This window comes from Salvelinus namaycush, chromosome 13, assembly GCF_016432855.1.
Source record: "Salvelinus namaycush isolate Seneca chromosome 13, SaNama_1.0, whole genome shotgun sequence".
In the NCBI taxonomy this organism is placed as follows: Eukaryota; Metazoa; Chordata; class Actinopteri; order Salmoniformes; family Salmonidae; genus Salvelinus; species Salvelinus namaycush.
In genome coordinates, this window is record NC_052319.1 from 28,928,318 (window position 1) to 28,948,949 (window position 20,632).

Sequence of the window (20,632 nt, forward strand, 5' to 3'; positions counted from 1 at the left end):
GGGTAGCCCGCGTCTGGGTTTCCCTTTGTAGTCCGTAATCGTTTTCAAGCCCTGCCACATCCGACGAGCTTCAGAGCCGGTGCAGTAGGATTCAATCTTAATTCTTTATTGACGCTTTGTTCGTTTGATGGTTCGTCTGAGGGCATAGCGGGATTTCTTATAAGCGTCCCGCTCCTTGAAAGCGGCAGGTCTAGCCTTTAGCTCGATGCGGATGTTGCCTGTAATCCATGGCTTCTTGTTCGGGATATGTACGTACGGTCACTGTGTGGACTACGTCGTCGATACACTTATTGATAAAGCCGATGCCTGAGGTGGTATACTCCTCAGTGCCATTGGATGAATCCCGGAACATATTCCAGTCTGTGCTAGCAAAACTGTCCTGTAGCGTAGCATCCGCGTCATCTGACCACTTCCGTATTGAGCGAGTCACTGGCACTCCCTGCTTTAGTTTTTGCTTGTAAGGAGAAATCAAGAGGATAGAATAAAGGTCAGATTTGCCAAATGGAGGGCGGGGGAGAGCTTTGTATGCATCTTTGTGTGTGGAGTAAAGATGGTCTAGAGTTTTTTTCCCCTCTGGTTGCGAATGTGACATACTGTTAGAAATGAGGTAAAATGGATTTAAGTAAGCCTGCATTGAAGTCCCCGGCCACTAGGTACGCCGCTTCTGGATGAGCATTTTCTTTTTTGCTTATGGCCTTATAGAGTTGGTTGAGTGCGGTCTTAGTGCCAGCATCGGTTTGTGGTGGTAAATAGACGGCTACGAACAATATAGATGAGAAGTCTCTTGGTAGATAGTGTGGTCTACAGCTTATCATAAGGTACTCTACCTCAGGCGAGCAATATACCTCAAGACTTCTTTTCCCTTCGCTTGTGGATAGCTTTCTGTGACCAGGCGAAAAATTGCTTTCCAAGCCAAACCTTCATATCATAACCACTAACCGCTACACACAGCTTACATCATCCTACATCGTTGTCACCATATTAACATCGTAGTCAACATAACTACTAGAACTAACGCTTAAACCCGCTACAATCAGTACAGTGTACAGTCAGCAGCAAGCAGTTTAGCAGTTACACCGGCAGGTCCCGGTGGCAATAAATTATTCACAGAGGAGGGTGGTCCTCCCCTTCCTCCTCTGAGGAACCTCCACTGGAACAAAGGAAACCATACATTGAATTTAATAAACAGAAATTCTACCTCATGTTTCTTGTGAATATTCATGAGCACAATAAAAAAAGCACTCTCCACTGGCGGGAGTTTGTAGAGGGCAGGTGAGAAGCCGCACCTGTGGTGCATCTTTGCCACAGTAATAATTCATTTTAAACAAATTCCAAATGCATTAAATTATCAATTTCAAGCAGTTGTAACATACCAAAATACCAGTAGACTTATGCTAGTAATTGTTGCCCTATTGCTGATGAGCTTGCAAAGTATTCTTGATCACCAAACAGTTTTTTAGCGCTGCATATTCATTTATTATGGCAATCCTCTCTTCCTATAATTTGAAGTCTGCGCTGCACCCGATCCTATATCGGTACAGCAAATCGGCAATCTGTTTGCTAGTTTACCACCCTACCTGTGTTGATTGACAGTTTATTGCTCCAATCAGAGTGCCGAGTGTAAGTTTCACTAGCCAATCTGTTTCAGTTTTTTTGCAAGGGCGTTGCTGCGGCTACTGTCTTTAGCAGCATGTAGAGTAATCCACGTAGACTCTGTGCAACAAAATGAGTGATAAAACATTACAAAACCTGGACAAATAAATTAAAGTAATCAGTCTCATGTCAAAGTTGAGTCCCAAATCTTGAGGCTCCAAGTCCAAATCAAGTCTCAAGTTATGTTACTGTCTATCAAGTCCAGTCTCGTCATAAAATTCGTGACTGGAGTGATTCAAGTCCACAACTCTGGTATAAATATATAGCTCAACTCTAGATGTTCACTCTATGATTTAATGACATTAGCTAATTTACCACTAGATGGAGCTGTTCCACATGACTAGATTAAGGGAAGGGAGCAACTGCAATCACAATTGGGGTGCTGAGGCAGATATGTAGGCCTACATGTAGGGTATTTATGTGGATAACCTGAACAGTGGAGTTCTCAACTATAACTATTTTGAGCTTAGACCACCAGGTCAACACTGTCACCTGTTGCTCCTCATGTTGTTGACTAGGCACATTTCCTCTGTTCCTCAGAGATCTCTCAACACATTGTGACCCAGTAGCACCATGTCCTGGTCCACACAAACCTCTGACTGCTAAAGGACTGATCTCAGAGCCTCTCGCCTGCCTACCTTTCACCACCTTAACATTTACCTCAGAACCCTTCACCACATCAGGGCACTTCACCCACAGACTTCCCTCAGCCTGGCAGGTCTTATCTTCGTTATGGGAGTGTGTCGAAAGGCTATAAACAAGGACAGAGGCCAACAGATGATGCAGTTACTGTACAGTAGCATCCACACAGGCACACACTCAAGCTCGAGCACATACACATGAATATATGCACAAACATGCATACATACAGTACAATTGCAAGATACACGCTTTCCAGTCGGGCTATCCACTCGGGCTGATACAACATAGTGTGATTGGCAGTACTATGGAGAATACCTGGTGTTCCTACTCAGAGTTCCTACTCAGTAGATTCTCCACACCTTTTTCTCAGGGCTCAGATTTCACTCTGGCTGTCTCTGTGGTTTTTCTTCAGACCTGAGAGAAGTGTTGACAGACCTCCTCTAACCCTAAATGAACACTGCCATGGTCATGACTCAGGGCTTTGATTCCCCTGTCAGGGTCAACATTACTTGAGGTTTGCATTTATGTAATTGCGAGAGAGAGCGAGAGGATTTTGCTTCATTCACCACTCTATTGTTGCTTCGGTTCATAAACTCTCTATTTTCCTATCACTCACTGCAGGATGAGAAGGATGGACCATTCATAAACATTATTAGATTCAGTTAGCTAGGCAGCGTAACTACATGATGCAATACTTCCCAGACTCATAAATCTATATATGAGGGGCCAAATGAAATCATGCTATGGTCACTTAACTTACTGTTAAGTTTTCAAAGAAAGAGAGCAATGTTGTTTTACACAGAACTAAATATTTGTGTAAAGTACGCTGCTTGGCACTGTATACTGTAATAGTCTTGTTAATTTGAAAGACTATCAGTCAGATATTTTTTTATTTTTCCTTGCTGTCAAGTCAGTGATATCTGTGAAATGTATGAGTGCTACTCTGTCAGCTGTAACTGAGATGTGTGTTTATGAAGTGGCGCCATGGAGGAGCTTGAACAGGTTGTTTCAGGTGTGTTTAACTTACCTCTGTTGATGGATCATCTAACAGAGATGTAATATGTCCCTGTCTCTGTCACTCGGATCAGCCTCTGCCCTCCTTTCTCCTCTGGACTAGAAAGACAGGTCCAAGGAGCAGGATCAGAGCAGTATGTCTAACTAACTGGTCACGTACTGGTCATCACTGTGGGGACAATAGACTCCACAATAACATATGCATTGGTTGAAACTCAATGTTGAATTCAAATCTCCCTACCATCATAGCTAAGCCAATATGACAACAATGTCGATGAACATTTGCAAATAAACTAGACTGGAGGTACACAACACACCCGCCTCTCGCCATAAGCCATCCGGCCGTTACCGAGAACCACATACCAGATTATTGAACAGGATTTTGAACAGGGTCGTTAGCCTTAGCAAAAAATGACAATTTCTTGCCCGACCTAGCTCAATATCTAGGCGACCTAGCTCAATATCTAAACGTCCGATAAGGACACTACAGCATCCGGTGACTACAGTGACCGTGGAAACATGAACGAATACAAACAGTGTAGCTATTCCCTCCGCAAGGCAATCAAACAAGCTAAGCGTCAGTATAGAGACAAAGTAGAGTCGCAATTCAACGGCTCAGACACGAGAGGTATGTGGCAGGGTCTACAGTCAATCACGGACTACAAAAGGAAAACCAGCCCCGTCGCGGACCACGATGTCTTGCTCCCAGACAAACTAAACAACTTCTTTGCTCGCTTTGAGGACAATACAGTGCCACTGACACGGCCCGCTACCAAAACCCCTCGGGCTCTCTTTCACTGCAGCTAACGTGAGTAAAACATTTAAACGTGTTAACCCTCGCAAGGCAGCCGACCCAGACGGCATCCCCAGCCGCGTCCTCAGAGCATGCGCAGACCAGCTGGCTGGTGTGTTTAAGGACATATTCAATCAATCCTCATCCCAGTCTGCTGTTCCCACATGCTTCAAGAGGGCCACCATTGTTCCTGTTCCCAAGAAAGCTAAGGTAACTGAGCTAAATTACTATCGCCCCGTAGCACTCACTTCCGTCATCATGAAGTGCTATGAGAGACTAGTCAAGGACAATATCACCTCCACCCTACCTGACACCCTAGACCCACTCCAATTTGCTTACCTCCCCGATAGGTCCACAGACAACGCAATCACACTGCACACTGCCCTAACCCATCTGGACAAGAGGAATATCTATGTAAGAATGCTGTTCATCGACTACAGCTCAGCATTTAACACCATAGTACCCTCCAAACTCGTCATTAAGCTCGAGACCCTGGGTCTCGACCCCGCCCTGTGCAACTGGGTCCTGGACTTCCTGACGGGCCGCCCCCAGGTGGTGAGGGTAGGAAACAACATCTCCACCCCGCTGATCCTCAACACTGGGGCCCCACAAGGGTGCGTTCTCAGCCCTCTCTTGTACTCCCTGTTCACCCATGACTGCGTGGCCATGCACGCCTCCAACTCAATCATCAAGTTTGCAGACGACACTACAGTGGTAGGCTTGATTACCAACAACAACGAGACGGCCTACAGGGAGGAGGTGAGGGCCCTCGGAGTGTGGTGTCAGGAAAATAACCTCACACTCAATGTCAACAAAACAAAGGAGATGATCGTGGACTTCAGGAAACAGCAGAGGGAGCAGGCCCCTATCCACATCGACGGGACAGTAGTGGAGAAGGTGGAAAGTTTTAAGTTCCTCGGCGTACACATCACGGACAAACTGAAATGGTCCACCCACACAGACAGCGTGGTGAAGAAGGCGCAGTAGCGCCTCTTCAACCTCAGGAGGCTGAAGAAATTTGGCTTGTCACCAAAAACACTCACAAACTTTTACAGATGCACAATCAAGAGCATCCTGTCGGGCTGTATCACCGCCTGGTATGGCAACTGCTCCGCCCACAACCGTAAGGCTTTCCAGAGCGTAGTGAGGTCTGCACAATGCATCACCGGGGGAAAACTACCTGCCCTCCAGGACACCTACACCACCCGATGTCACAGGAAGGCCAAAAAGTTCATCAAGGACACCAACTACCCGAGCCACTACCTGTTCACCCCGCTATCATCCAGAAGGCGAGGTCAGTACAGGTGCATCAAAGCGGGGACCGAGAGACTGGAAAAACAACTTCTATCTCAAGGCCATCAGACTGTTAAACAGCCATCACTAACTTTGAGTGGCTGCTGCCAACATACTGACTCATCTCTAGCCACTTTAATAATGGAAAATGTATGTAATAAATGTATCACTAGCCACTTTATATAATGTTGACATACCCATTACTCATCTCATATGTATATACTGTACTCTATACCATCTTGCCTATGCCGTTCAGCCATCGCTCATTCATTAATCTTTATGTACATATTCTTATTAATTCCTTTACACTTGGGTGTATAAGGTAGTTGTTGTGAAATTGTTAGATTACTTGTTAGATATTACTGCATGGTCGAAACTAGAAGCGCAAGCATTTCGCTACACTCACATTAACATCTGCTAACCATGTGTATGTGACAAATAAAATTTGATTTGATTTGATACGTCATCTATAATCATTTGTCTGCTCTAAAATATTTTGACCAGCAGGTGCCACTAGTATACACTGTGTTGATCAAATCCTCAAGCAATACACTTATTTTTGACCCAATTGGATGTAAAACCTCAAGAAGCTTTGTTTCCCCATCACTACCAATTAGCTAGCCAATTAACATTAGCCAGTAACCTTAGCTAGCTAGCTACAAGCCAAAAAGGCTGTAACATTAGCTGTATGAACAGATTGTGATGCACCAGCACATCTCAATGTTTACAATATCTCCCACATTCTTCCACAAAGCACAGCTAGCTAGCTAAGTAAAGTTCATAGTCAACACCAAACTATGGGAAACTGCCACACTGCTAATGTGTAATACATGCAATGGGCATTGCTCATTTAACGTTAACTAACGTTACGCCTGGATTGCTTAGCAATGTAAACTGAACAAAAATATAAACACAACATGTAAAGTGTTCGTCCCATGTTTCATAAGCTGAAGTAAAAAATTGAAAAATGAATCCAAAAGGCTCGGGGTTCAGGGATACATCACGTACAATACTCACATCTAGTAGTTAATGTCCCATTACTGAGCCTCAAACCATATCCACCGCCCCTTGATAAAACCATCTTCATGCTAGTGTGACACTTTTGATATTCTGGATTTTCCTTGATTGTCTATGCGATTAAAATGTGGGTCAAAAGAAAAGGGAAATTAAAATACTGTCTGAGTTTTCGGGGGAAAACTACACTGTCTACCAGTGTCCTAGTGTCCCACCTGCTGTGTACCAGAGTTCTCCTCTCTAGCTAGCTACCTAACTAACTGGCTAGCTAACTAGCTAGCACATGGTGTCCTTCACTCCTGCATGCTAAACACCTGCCCTCGCCGTTGTTAACAGAACTGCGAGAAAGCAGTGCCCGACAGGCAGGAGCTAAGGACACTGTCTACCGGTGTCCTAGCTATCGTTAGCTAGCTAACTACCTATCCCGCCTGCTGTGTACCGGAGTCCTAGTTATCTAGCTAACTGGCTAGCACCCAGTGTCCTTCGCTAATGCCTGCCGAACACCTGTCCCCACCATCGTTAACAGAACTGTGGGAAAACAGTGCCGACAGGTGAGGGTGAAGCACACTGTCTACCATTGTACCTAGCTAGCTACCGGCATTGTCGCCCCCACCTCTTCTTCTGTAGGGTTTATCGGCGGTGGCATCCAATACTATGGTGCATTACTGCTACCTACTGTACTGGAGCGATCCGGCCTGTGTACCGGAGACCTACCTTAAAAATGTACCAAAATAAGTATAAAGAGGGGTTCCTGCAGATGCTGGAATGCCCACATACAGGAACGCCCCAAATTGTGGGATGCAATTGCACCCTTCTCCATCTTGTTACTACGGAGAGAACGGTGGAGACTGGAGAGACCAACACTCAACTGTCAAGGAATACGTTGTGCCCTTATCCGTCAGATGCCCTCCCGCCCTAAGGTACACCCCAGGGACACACTGCTTAATAACTGCAGGGTGGCAGATTGTGTTTCCTGAAATGCGTACACCCGTTCGATTGACTAAACCAGTTGATTTTTCAGTTGACTCTGGAAAATCAGCTGTTAATATTAAATAAATACTAATAACTACATTATTTTAGTTGCCATTGCCATTATTGTGTATTTTTACTTTACTTGTATTGCTATGTTAAGTTATGCTGTATTATATATGTTGTATAATAATGTTGCATAATCACCTTCCGGTGTAAAAAACATGGAAATTAAAAGCAAAAAACTATGTTTTAAGTGAGAAGCCATAAAAAAGGAAATTCACATGAGCACCACAATGCCTACTCCACCCATGCTCTACCAAGGTTTTCCAGCACACAGCTTTGACCTACTACAGTAGCTATGTTGGTCTATTACTTAAAAAAATGTGTATGCAGGTTGCTTAGGATTCAAACCTTCTCAAACAGTCTAATTCATAACTCTTCAGTGGAATAATGGACTTTACAGTGTCCTGCTATTAAGCTTGTGACTCTACAAATTTGTTGGATGCATTTGCTGTTTGTTTTGGTTGTGTTTCAGATTATTTTGTGCCCAGTATAAATTAATGGTAAATAATGTATTGTGTCAGTTTGGAGTCACTTTTATTGTAAATAAGAATGGAATATGTTTCTAAACACTTCTACATTAATGTGGATGTTACTTAATACTTAATAATGATGAGTGAGAAAGTTATAGACGCATAAATATCATCCTAACCTCTCACCGTTACAATAACTGGGAAGGTTAGCATTTTTGGAGGGTTATGATATTTGTGCATCTATAACTAGGCCCCTCAAGTGAAGGGAAATCTTAACACTACAGCATACAATGACATTCTAGACAATTCTGTGCTTCCAAATCTGTGGCAACAGTTTGGGGAAGGCCCTTTCTGGTTTCAGCGTGACAATGCCCCCGTGCACAAAGCGACGTCCATACAGAAATGGTTTGTCTAGATTGGTGTGGAAGAACTTGACTGGCCTGCACAGAGCCCTGACCTCAACCCCATTCAAACACATTTGGGATGAATTAGAACGCCGACTGCGAGCCAGTCCTAATCACCCAACATCAGTGCCCGACCTCACTAATGCTTTTGAGGCTGAATGGAAGCAAGTCCCCGCAGCAATATTCCAACATCAAGTGGAAATCCTTCCCAGAAGAGTGGAGACTGTTATAGCAGCAAAGGGGGGACCAACTCCATATTAATGCCCAATATTTTTGAATGAGATGTTCAACGAGCAGGTGTCCACACACTTTTGGCCATACAGTGTATCTGTATCTATTCATTATCATCAATCATGTATCCCAGGTCTTCCTCACATTTTTGTTTTACATGTTTTCTGTCATCGGGGAAATTGGAAATCAACTTTAGAGGTTTGTCGGACTCTTAAAATAGTTTCAATCTTTGAAGCTTCTTGCTTGTCCTGTGTTTGCTGCATAGAGAGAATAAAGTGTTGCATCTACAAAAGTTCACCTTAGCACCACTACGGACTGGTCTTCCCTGGTTGCCTGAACCTGCTGAGACCCCTGTCATCATCTGATCCTGCTAAGATGAGGCATGGCAAAGAATTACCTTGGTGTTCATTTATACATTGATTCTATTCTTGGATAATATAATGGTTCAATAATTGAAATGACCATTATTCCCAGATCCCAGACTGTAGCTTTAAGCTTTGTCATGTAGCTACTGTAGGTCTACCCATCACCTCAAGATGGAACTTTCTTATCATTCACTGATTGATATAATATACTGAAAAATTCACCTGAGCTCCGTAGGCGGGTCTTCCCTGGCTGTCTGACCCTGCTGGGACACCTGTCACCATCTGATCCTGCTAAGGCATGATGAGCATAGTGTTGTGTAGTGTGTACTGACTGTGCACCATGACAGTGAAGCCTGTAGAGCTGTTTATGCCGTGTCAGTGTGAAAAGTAGGGAATTAGCTAGTGAAACTGACAAATCAATGACATTACATTGCTACTGTATACTGACTCTAATATCATCGTTTGATTCAGGTCTAGTGTGATTGAGGAAATTTTTTAATTGTGAGCTAGCGAGCTAACGTTAGCCAACTTTTGGCTAGCTCTAATGGTACATCATCTGGCGAAAACTAGCCAAGTTAATTTACTTTTGTTGAAACGGGACAAAACAAAGGCTACAAAACATTTCCATACACACAACAGCTGTTAGATACTGCTACCTGACAAATACGGAGATAGCTAGAGGGTAAAGCTGAACTGGCCATGGTGGCGAAGTAATTACAATATACCAATTAGACACTGGAGTGATAGATGTGCAGAAGATGAGTGTGCAAGTAGAGATACTGGGGTGCAAAGGAGCAAGATAAATAAATAAATACAGTATGGGGATGAGGTAGTTGGATGGGCTGTTTGCAGATGGGCTATGTACAGGTGCAGTGATCTGTGAGCTGCTCTGACAGCTGGTGCTTACTTAAAGCTACTGAGAGAGATATGAGTCTCCAGCTTCAGTGATTTTTGCAGTTCGTTCCAGTCATTGGCAGCAGAGAACTGGAAGGAAAGGCGGCCAAAGGAGGAATTGGCTTTGGGGGTGACTAGTGGGATATACCTGCTGGAGCGCATGCTACGGGTGGGTGTTGCTATGGTGACCAGTGAGCTGAGATAAGGCGGGGCTTTACCTAGCAGAGACTTGTAGATGACCTGGAGCCAGTGGGTTTGGCGACGAGTATGAAGTGAGGGCCAGCCAACGAGAGCATACAGGTCGCAGTGGTGGGTAGTATATGGGGCTTTGGTGACAAAACGGATGGCACTGTGATAGACTGCATCCAATTTGCTGAGTAGAGTGTTGGAGGCTATTTTGTAAATGACATCGCCGAAGTCAAGAATCGGTAGAATAATCAGTTTTACGAGGGTATGTTTGGCAGCATGAGTGAAGGATGCTTTGTTGCGAAATTGGAAGCTGATTACAGATTTAATTTTGGATTGGAGATGCTTAATGTGAGTCTGGAAGGAGAGTTTACAGTCTAACCAGACACCTAGGTATTTGTAGTTGTCCACATATTCTAAGTCAGAACCGTCCAGAGTAGTGATGCTGGATGGGCAGGCAGGTGTGGGCAGCGATCTAAGTGTCACGTGATCTGTCACATGATCTCAGTATATATACACCTGTTCTGAAAGGCCCCTGAGTCTGCAACAACACTAAGCAAGGGGCACCACCAAACAAGCGGCACCATGAAGACCAAGGAGCTCTCCAAACAGGTCAGGGACAAAGTTGTGGAGAAGTACGGATCAGGGTTGGGTTATAAAAAAATATCAGAAACTTTGAACATCCCACAGAGCACCATTAAATCCATTATTAAAAAATGGAAAGAATATGGCACCACAACAAACCTGCCAAGAGAGGGCCGCCCATCAAGACTCACAGACCAGGCAAGGAGGGCATTAATCAGAGAGGCAACAAAGAGACCAAAGATAACCCTGAAGGAGCTGCAAAGCTCCACAGCGGAGATTGGAGTATCTGTCCATAGGACCACTTTAAGCCGTACACTCCACAGAGCTGGGCTTTACGGAAGAGTGGCCAGAAAAAATCCATTGCTTTTGGTGCTCGCCAAAAGGCATGTGGGAGACTCCCCAAAAATATGGAAGAAGGTGCTCTGGTCAGATGAGACTAAAATTGAGGTTTTTGGCCAAAAAGGAAAACGCTATGTCTGGCGCAAACCCAACACCTCTCATCACCCTGAGAACACCATCCCCACAGTGAAGCATGGTGGTGGCAGCATCATGCTGTGGGGATGTTTTTCATCAGCAGGGACTGGGAAACTGGTCAGAATTGAAGGAATGATGGATGGTGCTAAATACAGGGATATTCTTGAGGGAAACCTGTTTCAGTCTTCCAGAGATTTGAGACTGGGATGGAGTTTCACCTTCCAGCAGGACAATGACCCTAAGCATACTGCTAAAGCAACACTCGAGTGGTTTAAGGGGAAACATTTAAAGGTCTTGGAATGGCCTAGTCAAAGCCCAGAACTCAATCCAATTGAGAATCTGTGGTGTGACTTAAAGATTGTAGTACACCAGCGGAACCCATCCAACTGGAGCAGCTTTGCCTTGAAGAATGGGCAAAACTAGGCAAGTTAACTAGGCAAGTCAGTTATGATCAAATTCTTATTTTCAATGACAGCCTAACAACAGTGGGTTAACTTCCTTGTTCAGGGGCAGAACAACAGATTTTTACCTTGTCAGCTCGGGGATTCAATCTTGCAACCTTTTGGTTACTAGTCCAGCGCTCTATCCACTAGGCTACCTGCCGCCCCAAGAGACATATCCCAAGAGACTTGCAGCTATAATTGCTGCAAAAGGTGGCTCTACAAAGTATTGACTTTGGGGGGGAGTGAATAGTTATGCACGCTCAAGTTTTCTGTTTTTTTGTCTTATTTCTTGTTTGTTTCACAATAAAAAAATATTTTGCATTTTCAAAGTGGTAGGCGTGTTGTGTAAATCAAATGATACAAAGTCCCCAAAAATACATCCATTTTTATTTATTTAAAATACCTAGTACAACATACACATTTTCTGGTAGGAGGACTGTCCAACAAAAATAAGCCATTGGTTCCCATTAGGAGCGGGGAAACACATACACACAGGGGGCTGAGTGGACAAAAGGCCCAGATAGAGGGCCTGGGACCGGCACAGACACTCCACCCCACATCCCTGTGCATGGCCCTCTCCTCTACTGGCCCTAAGCTCCTGTTGTTTCAGTAATTCCTGCTCTGTTGAACTGTCACCAGCATGCTGCACGGAACTACATTTACATCAGCCTCCTTAATGTCAAGAGCTGTGAAATAAAGTAAGGCCTATTGGTTTGCTTTTGAGTTAAGTTTTTATTATGGTATACACCGTCCAATGAATTGCTTACTTGCAGGTTCCTTCTCGACAATGCAACAACAATAAGAAAATAGTGCTGAAGCAGCAATGCCGGTGTTCAGCTGTGGGACCACTGTGTCACCCTAAGACAAATTGGACACATCGCCCTATGACGAGCTACTTCTGTACTGTTTACCACTCTTGCCAAATATCAGAACTCAAAATCAAACTGATCATGCAATATATTTTTTATGTATTTTGAACAATTTGTAATGATACTTTAAACAGCATCTCCAGAACCACTGGACAGATCGGCACCAAAATGCAATATTTTCCAGCTTGCATTAATGTTTTTTCCTGTCCAATATCACCACCATGTGGCCAAAACTGAACCATACTTTCAGGATAGCTAGACTCATGTTCCTGAGCATGTGTGCCAAATTTGTGTCAAACAGATCAAAAGATACAAACATGTGCCCATTATAGCGCCACCGTGTGGTCGATCTGAGTCTTCACAGTGTTTGGAAAACGTATAACAAGTTGTTACAATTCGAATATCCGTGACTGATTTCTATGTATTTATGTGCCAGATCACGCCCATGTGAATGCATATTGATCAATAGCGGCCATGTTGTTTTAGTTACAAGTCTGGAAAATATTGGGTTGGGAGAACTTTGTCCATAGATGCTACATATCACATTTTGTAGCAGATCGGTCATTCAGTGCCAGAAGAGTAGCGTTTTAAGTGATCTTCACAAAATTCAAAATGGCAAAAAATCCATCATGAGGGGCATGACCTTTCAAAGCTTGCATTTTCAATCGCTTTGCTATAGCGCCACCATCTGGCCAATTGTCATGGCATTGCATGAGAGGGTGTGGCCCTTGGCCCTTTACCGTTATGGAAGTTGCACCTTACACGGAACCCAAACCGGCTGAGCGCATGCGCCATCGTGCGCTATCATGCATAAATGTATTTTGCCCCCCCACACCAAACGCGATCACGACACGCAGGTTAAAATATCAAAACAAACTCTGAACCAATGACATTAATTTGGGGACAGGTCGAAAAGCATTAAACATGTATGGCAATTTAGCTAGTTAGCTTACACTTGCTAGCTAACGTTAATTTGTCCTATTTAGCTAGCTTGCTGTTGCTAGCTAATTTGTTCTGGGATATAAACATTGAGTTGTTATTTCACCTGAAATGCACAAGGATCTCTACTCCGACAATTAATCCACACATAAAACGGCCAACCGAATCGTTTCTAGTCATCTCTCCTCCTTCCAGGCTTTTTCATCGTTTAAATTATATGGTGATCGCATCTAAACTTTCATTGTATTACCACGACTACCGGCAAAACAGTTCATCTTTCAATCACCCACGTGGGTATAACCAATGAGGAGATGGCACGTGGGTACCTGCTTCTATAAACCAATGAGGAGATGGCATGTGGGTACCTGCTTCTATAAACCAATGAGAAGATGGGAGAGGCAGGACTTGCAGCGCGATCTGCGTCAGAAATAGGAATGAGTTCTATTTTAGCTCTTGGCGTCGCAGACGCTCGTTGGCGCGCGCGAGCAGTGTGGGTGCAATAATTGAGTAACATGGATTTCTACACTTATTTTGCAACGCTCGCGCACGCGACGTGCCCGGTCTGGTCAGCATGTTACTAAGCATTTCCATTTCATGGGAATTTGCATGTGAATGTGCCATTACGGAAGAAGAGGAATAATAATCAACGGCAACAAATACAATAATACAATAATAATAAAATATAAGAATACGAACATAAAGTAAATGGCTCAGTAGAATAGAGTAAAAATTTGGGCATAAATACACTGAACAAAAATATAAACACAACATGTAACGTTGTACGGAGAAGCAGGATGCAGGTGCAGTCGGTGAGTTTAATAGGAACGAACATGGAGTGAATACAAAAACAGGAGAAGTGTCAGGCTTCCAGAGTGGCACATCGGCAGTGCTTGATGCGTCACTACAAACCCGGGTTCAATCCCAGGCTGTGTCGCAGCCGGCCATGCCCAGGAGACCCATGAGGCGGCGCACAATAGGCCCAGCGTTAGGGGAGGATTTGGCCGGCTGGGACGTCCTTATCCCATGTTTCATAAGCTGAAATAAAAGATCCCAGAAATGTTCCATACGCACAAAATGCTTATTTCTCTAACATTTTGTGCACAAATCTGTTTACATCCCTGTCAGTGAGCATTTCTCCTTTGCCAAGATAATATGACAGGTGTGGCAAATCAAGAAGCTGATTTGGGTGATTGTCCCCAGGACCTGTGTAAATAAAAGGCCACTCTAAAATGTGCAGTTTTGTCACACAACACACTGCCACAGATGTCAACATTTTTGAGGGAGCGAGCAATTGGCATGCTGACTGCAAGAATGTCCACCAGAGCTGTTGTAAGAGAATTGAATGTTCATTTCTCTAACATAAGCCGCCTCCAATGTCGTTTTGAAGAATTTGGCAGTACGTCCAACTGGCCTCACAACCGCAGACCACGTGTAACCACGCCAGCCCAGGACCTCCACATCTGTCTTATTCACCTGTGGGATCGTCTGAGACCAGCCACCCCAGACAATTTATGAAACTGTCAGTTTTCAGAACCAAATAATGTATGCAAAAACTGTCAGAAACCATCTCAGGGAAGTCTTGACCTGACTGCAGTTCCGTCATGATACACTAGCACAGGATACCACGCGGTGAAACATCGCTTCCCATTCATTTCAATGGAAGGAAAGTGGTGAGAAGTGGAGAGGGCGGGGGACCTTTGGGCGGTGCGAAGGTGGCGTGGGAGGCGGTGAAAAATATAAACTTTTGACAACTTTATGCAAATCACCAGCGGCGACCGTTGGGCGATGACCAGTCACATCGAGTGGTTCCCATGACGAATTTGACGCTATGCGACCCAAGGCTGGAGACTTTCTTCAGCAAAGATGGCTCACAAAAATACTAGGATAGAAGCAAATGTAAGTGATTATAACGTCATAATGAATCATTCAAAAAATTTACAGTTGACAGGAATATGTTAGTTAATGTAGAGACAAACGATTAAGCATATTTTTTTTATCATAAAGTTAATTTACAAAAATCGCGATTTAGCAAGCTAGCTTACTAGCTAACATTAGCCAGCTAGCTTTGTGGGTGTGTGACATGAGTATGAAATTGTAATTCTGGTTGTTTCATGTTTTAGGGACTCCTGAAACAACCGGCAAACCAGGCTGTCGTCTTGTAAAACAGTGGATGTAAAGAATCTAGCTAGCTAAAGCATTTATTGCAAATTGAATGTACAATTTTGTAAGCTTGCATTGCTGATATTTGCCATGCAATGCAGATAGATGAAATAACGGAGCTAGCTATGTTCTTTCTTATGGTGCAGTGGAGGATAAAAATACCTGTATGCCTATGGATGTGTAGCTAGCTATCTAGCCGATCTGGGTATGGACCCAAGCATTTGGTATACATATTAGTTCAGAACTTAGCTATGAACCTCAGCTATCATAGCCAGTTGTATCAACTTCAGAGCAGTCTGAATGACATTAATGATGTCTATGGATTGAGTAGAATATAATATAACTTTGTGCCAACAATGCAAGACGTATATACATGTAGTTATTACCATGCATGAGATCCCCACATTGTAGTCCGTACATTGAATATATTCACTGATCATGTACTCTACCTTGGCAAATAAAGGTGCAGTTCAGGTATGAATGTCTTTGAGATTATTTTTCAGTCATATCCAATACCAGGAGTATCAATTTCCAGTCTTTGAATGATGCTGTGTCTGCATGTATGTATTACAATTATACACTTCAACAGTGTTTACCAATCTTGGTCCTGGGACATCAATGGTTACACATTGTAACCAATAGACTAGAAACACGATTTAACTAGTTAAAGGCTGATTTGTAATTCATATAAACAGTACACTACACTTCCTATGCATCAAGTAAATACTCTAAAACCGGTTCATCTCAATATCTAATGCCCTTCATCTGCATTGATCTGATAAACACAGGATAGCTTTAATGCACATCTGTTGTGCATTATAAAAACAGAGGAAGAAAGAGGTGGCGGTGAGATAAGGTGTAAAAGACAGAAAGGGAAAGAGGTAAGAACAGGAGCAGGGAAGGCAGCATATGATTAATGAATCAGTGCTACCCAAATATTCTCTCAGTTCATCACAACTACATAATAGTGTCTCTAGTCGGCCCGAAGGTTATCTTAAAAGCGGGTGAGGTGGCGAGGATGGGACTGGGGGTTGGCATCCTCTCACATCAAAACATATCTGCAGACGAGAGAGAGAGAGAGCATGTTTAAGCCTTGTTTTTATTTTTTATTCTAACATTGTTAGTCATCATAATAATCAGGAGGAGAAATGCAAAACTGACCTTGGATCATTAACTATCATTAACTATTGCATCTATATCTGTATTTCAATGTAAAGACTCTCTTTAATAATACTTCCTGTTGATCTGACCAAGTGACCTCTCTTCTCTGATCACGCTGTGCCCTCTATGTAGCCAGTTCAGATGTGGGAGGGGTTCACCGACACAGCTGATATAACCTAGAGGATTTAGGGAGAAGAGGAGATAGGGATGAAGTGAAGGAGAGAGACTGTTATTGAGAAAATAAGGTAGTTAAAGTGACAGTGTTCAACAGGAATCTGTGTGTGTGGCCTCACCTGGTGTCCACACCACACTAAGTGGCTGCAGAGTACTTTATGCCGAAAAACATGAACGGACACATGAGGACAAACAATATAGCGTAGTTATAGAAATAATGAAGTGTCTTACTATTCTCCATGGTTGGCCCTCTTGCCTATTCTTTGAAGGTGGAAGGAGCCAGTTTTACACCTGAGCCTGCTTATTGCACAACACAATCCATCAATCAGATTGATATATGAGTGTGTAGAGGTGTGGGTTATAGGGTGTCTAATTGTTCTTTTTTTTCTTCAATATGGGTGATTGAAAATAGCCTGTTTTGTTTTTGTACAGACATCACACCCTTACCTAAACAGCGCCCTCACCTGAGAAGTAGAAATCAAAGGGAGAGAAACTGGAAATTGAATAACTGCAGTTGACATTGCTAAGTAAATGGAAGTGTACTCTTACTGCAATGTAAATGGCTCTTAAAAGAGCCTTTGGTTGTGCATAGTGTAGTCTATGTTGCCAGGGAACAGCACATATCTGCATGTGTAGCATGTGACAAGAACAGGATCATATCAAGGATAGCATCACAAACGAATAAATAAATACCACTTGAAGCTTGATGATGAGTTGATCATTTGAATCAGCTGTGCAGTGCTAAGGCAAAAAAAAAAAGTGCACCCCTTTGAGTCCCCAGGACCAGGACTGATAACCACTGCTCTTCATTGGGACCTCTTCATATGTAGACAGGCTTTAATAGCCCTCTTTATCTGAGGACAGAAAACCTCACAAGACATTCTACTCAAATTACACTGCACTGAATATTGTGTTACAATTATCTCCATCCTCACTTCTAGGGACAGGAACTACACAAAAGTACCAGCCCTATCCAGAATAGCCTACTCTCACTTTGACAGATGGGGTGGCTTTCCTTTCACCCTCCTCCATGGCTGTTAGTTAGCTACCTACAAATGCATTTGGAGTTTGCTAGCTAATATGAAGTTAGGTAGCTGGTGATATTTAATTCACTTAGCTAGCTATCTATACAGTATGTGAAGTTGGCTAGATAGCTAGCTAGCCAACTAGCAAGCTCATTTTGCAGCTCATTTGAGTTAGCCTGCACTGTAGCTCGTTAGCTAATAATACATAGTTTTTTTTTTTTACATTTTCTAAATGTATTTACTTACTTGAATAGGTCCTCTCAGTCATGTGGACAACTGGAAACAGGGCAGCAAAGTTTGTTTGTTACCAGAGCGTTTTAGAGGATATTACTTTTGAACTACAGTTGAAGTCGGAAGACTACATAGACTTAGGTTGGAGTCATTGAAACTAGTTTTTCAACCACTCCACACATTGCTTGTTAACAAACTATAGTTTTGGCGAGTCGGTTAGGACATCTACTTTGTGCATGACACATGTAATTTTTCCAACAATTGCTTACAGACAGATTATTTAACTTATAATTTACTGTATCACAATTCCAGTGGGTCAGACGTTTACATACACTAAGTTGACTGTGCCTTTAAACAACTTGGACAATTCCAGAAAATGATGTCATGGCTTTAGAAGCTTCTGATAGGCTAATTGACATAATTTAAGTCAATTGGAGGTGTACCTGTGGATGTATTTCAAGGCCTACCTTCAAACTCAGTGCCTCTTTGCTTGACATCATGGGAAAATCAAAAGAAATCAGCCAAGACCTCAGAAAACAAATGGTAGACATCCACAAGTCTGGTTCATCCTTGGGAGCAATTTCCAAACGCCTGAAGGTACCACGTTCATATGTACAAACAATAGTACGCAAGTATAAACACCATTGGACCACGCAGCCGTCATACCGCTCAGGAAGGAGATGCGTTCTGTCTCTTAGAGAGGAACATACTTTGGTGCGAAAAGGGCAAATCAATCCCAGAACAACAGCAAATGACCTTGTGAAGATGCTGGAGGAAACAGGTACAAAAGTATCTATATCCACAGTAAAAAGAGACCTATATCGACATAACCTGAAAGGCCGATCAGCAAGGAAGAAGCCACTGCTCCAAAACCGCCATAAAAATGCCAGACTACGGTTTGCAACTACGGTTGCACATGGGGACAAAGATCGTACTTTTTGGAGAAATGTCCTCTGGTCTGATGAGCCAGACCTGCTGTTTTCAACTCTCTAGAGACCGCAGGAGCGGTAGAGATACTCTTAATGATCGGCTATGAAAAGCCAACTGACATTTACTCCTGAGGTGCTGACTTGCTGCACCCTCGACAACTACTGTGATTATTATTATTTGACCATGCTGGTCATTTATGAACATTTGAACATCTTGGCCATGTTCTGTTATAATCTCCACCCGGCACAGCCAGAAGAGGACTGGCCACCCCTCATAGCCTGGTTCCTCTCTAGGTTTCTTCCTAGGTTTTGGCCTTTCTAGGGAGTTTTTCCTAGCCACCGTGCTTCTACACCTGCATTGCTTGCTGTTTGGGGTTTTAGGCTGGGTTTCTGTACAGCACTTTGAGATATCAGCTGATGTACGAAGGGCTATATAAATACATTTGATTTGATTTGTTGTGTGACAAACTGCACATTTTAGTGACCTTTTATTGTCCCCAGCACAAGTTGCACCTGTATAATGATCATGCTGTTTAATCAGCTTCTTGATATGCCACACCTGTCAGGTGGATGGATTATCTTGACAAAGGCCAAAATGCTCACTAACAGGGATGTAAACAAATTTCTGCACACAATTTGAGAGAAATAGTATTTTTGTGCATATGGAACATTTCTGGGATCTTTTATTTCAGGTCATGAAACATGGGACCAACACTTTACATGTTGCGTTTATATTTTTGTTCAGTGTAGATAATGACTTGGTGGCCAATAGCAACACCCCAAAATAAAAGGCTTTAGATGTGCCAGGTGCACCTGCAACCACAACAATTCAATAACACTTGACATAAGATCTTCCCTAAGCATTACAGGGGTAAGGCTCTGAATATGTACAGCAACATCTCCCGTGTAAGCATTCCTATCCTATAGATGTTATGTCCTTGTATTGCTACTGCTGTATCATCAAATTAATTATCTAAGTGAGTCTCAGAAATGTATAATACACTGCTCAAAAAAATAAAGGGAACACTTAAACAACACAATGTAACTCCAAGTCAATCACACTTCTGTGAAATCAAACTGTCCACTTAGGAAGCAACACTGATTGACAATAAATTTCACATGCTGTTGTGCAAATGGAATAGACAAAAGGTGGAAATTATAGGCAATTAGCAAGACACCCCCAATAAAGGAGTGGTTCTGCAGGTGGTGACCACAGACCACTTCTCAGTTCCTATATATGCTAGCAGCTAGGTTAGCTGTTACAACAAACAGCTCCTCAGACCTGGCCTTGGTCGGCAGGATCACTGGACAGACAGTAGCGGTCCCAGCAACTGATGCCAACTGCAGAGTGGGATCCAAATTCAAAACGTAGATAGCTAGTAACCAAACTTTTTCAACAGACTTTCAAAACTTTCCAAAACTACAAACTTTCCAAAACAACTAACCGAGCTCTCCCTCATTGAGAGTTCAAGAGGAAGTGACGAGCGCCGCCGGACGTAAAAACTGAAGACGAGGAGGGAAAGATATTTTTTGTCATTCCCATCAAAGAAATTAGTGTTTACAAAATGACAGCCGTGCCGGGTGTATAAATTGAGCATTATTGTTAGGGCAGGACAATAGTGCTCAGTGTGTTTTGTTGTGGAGTGCC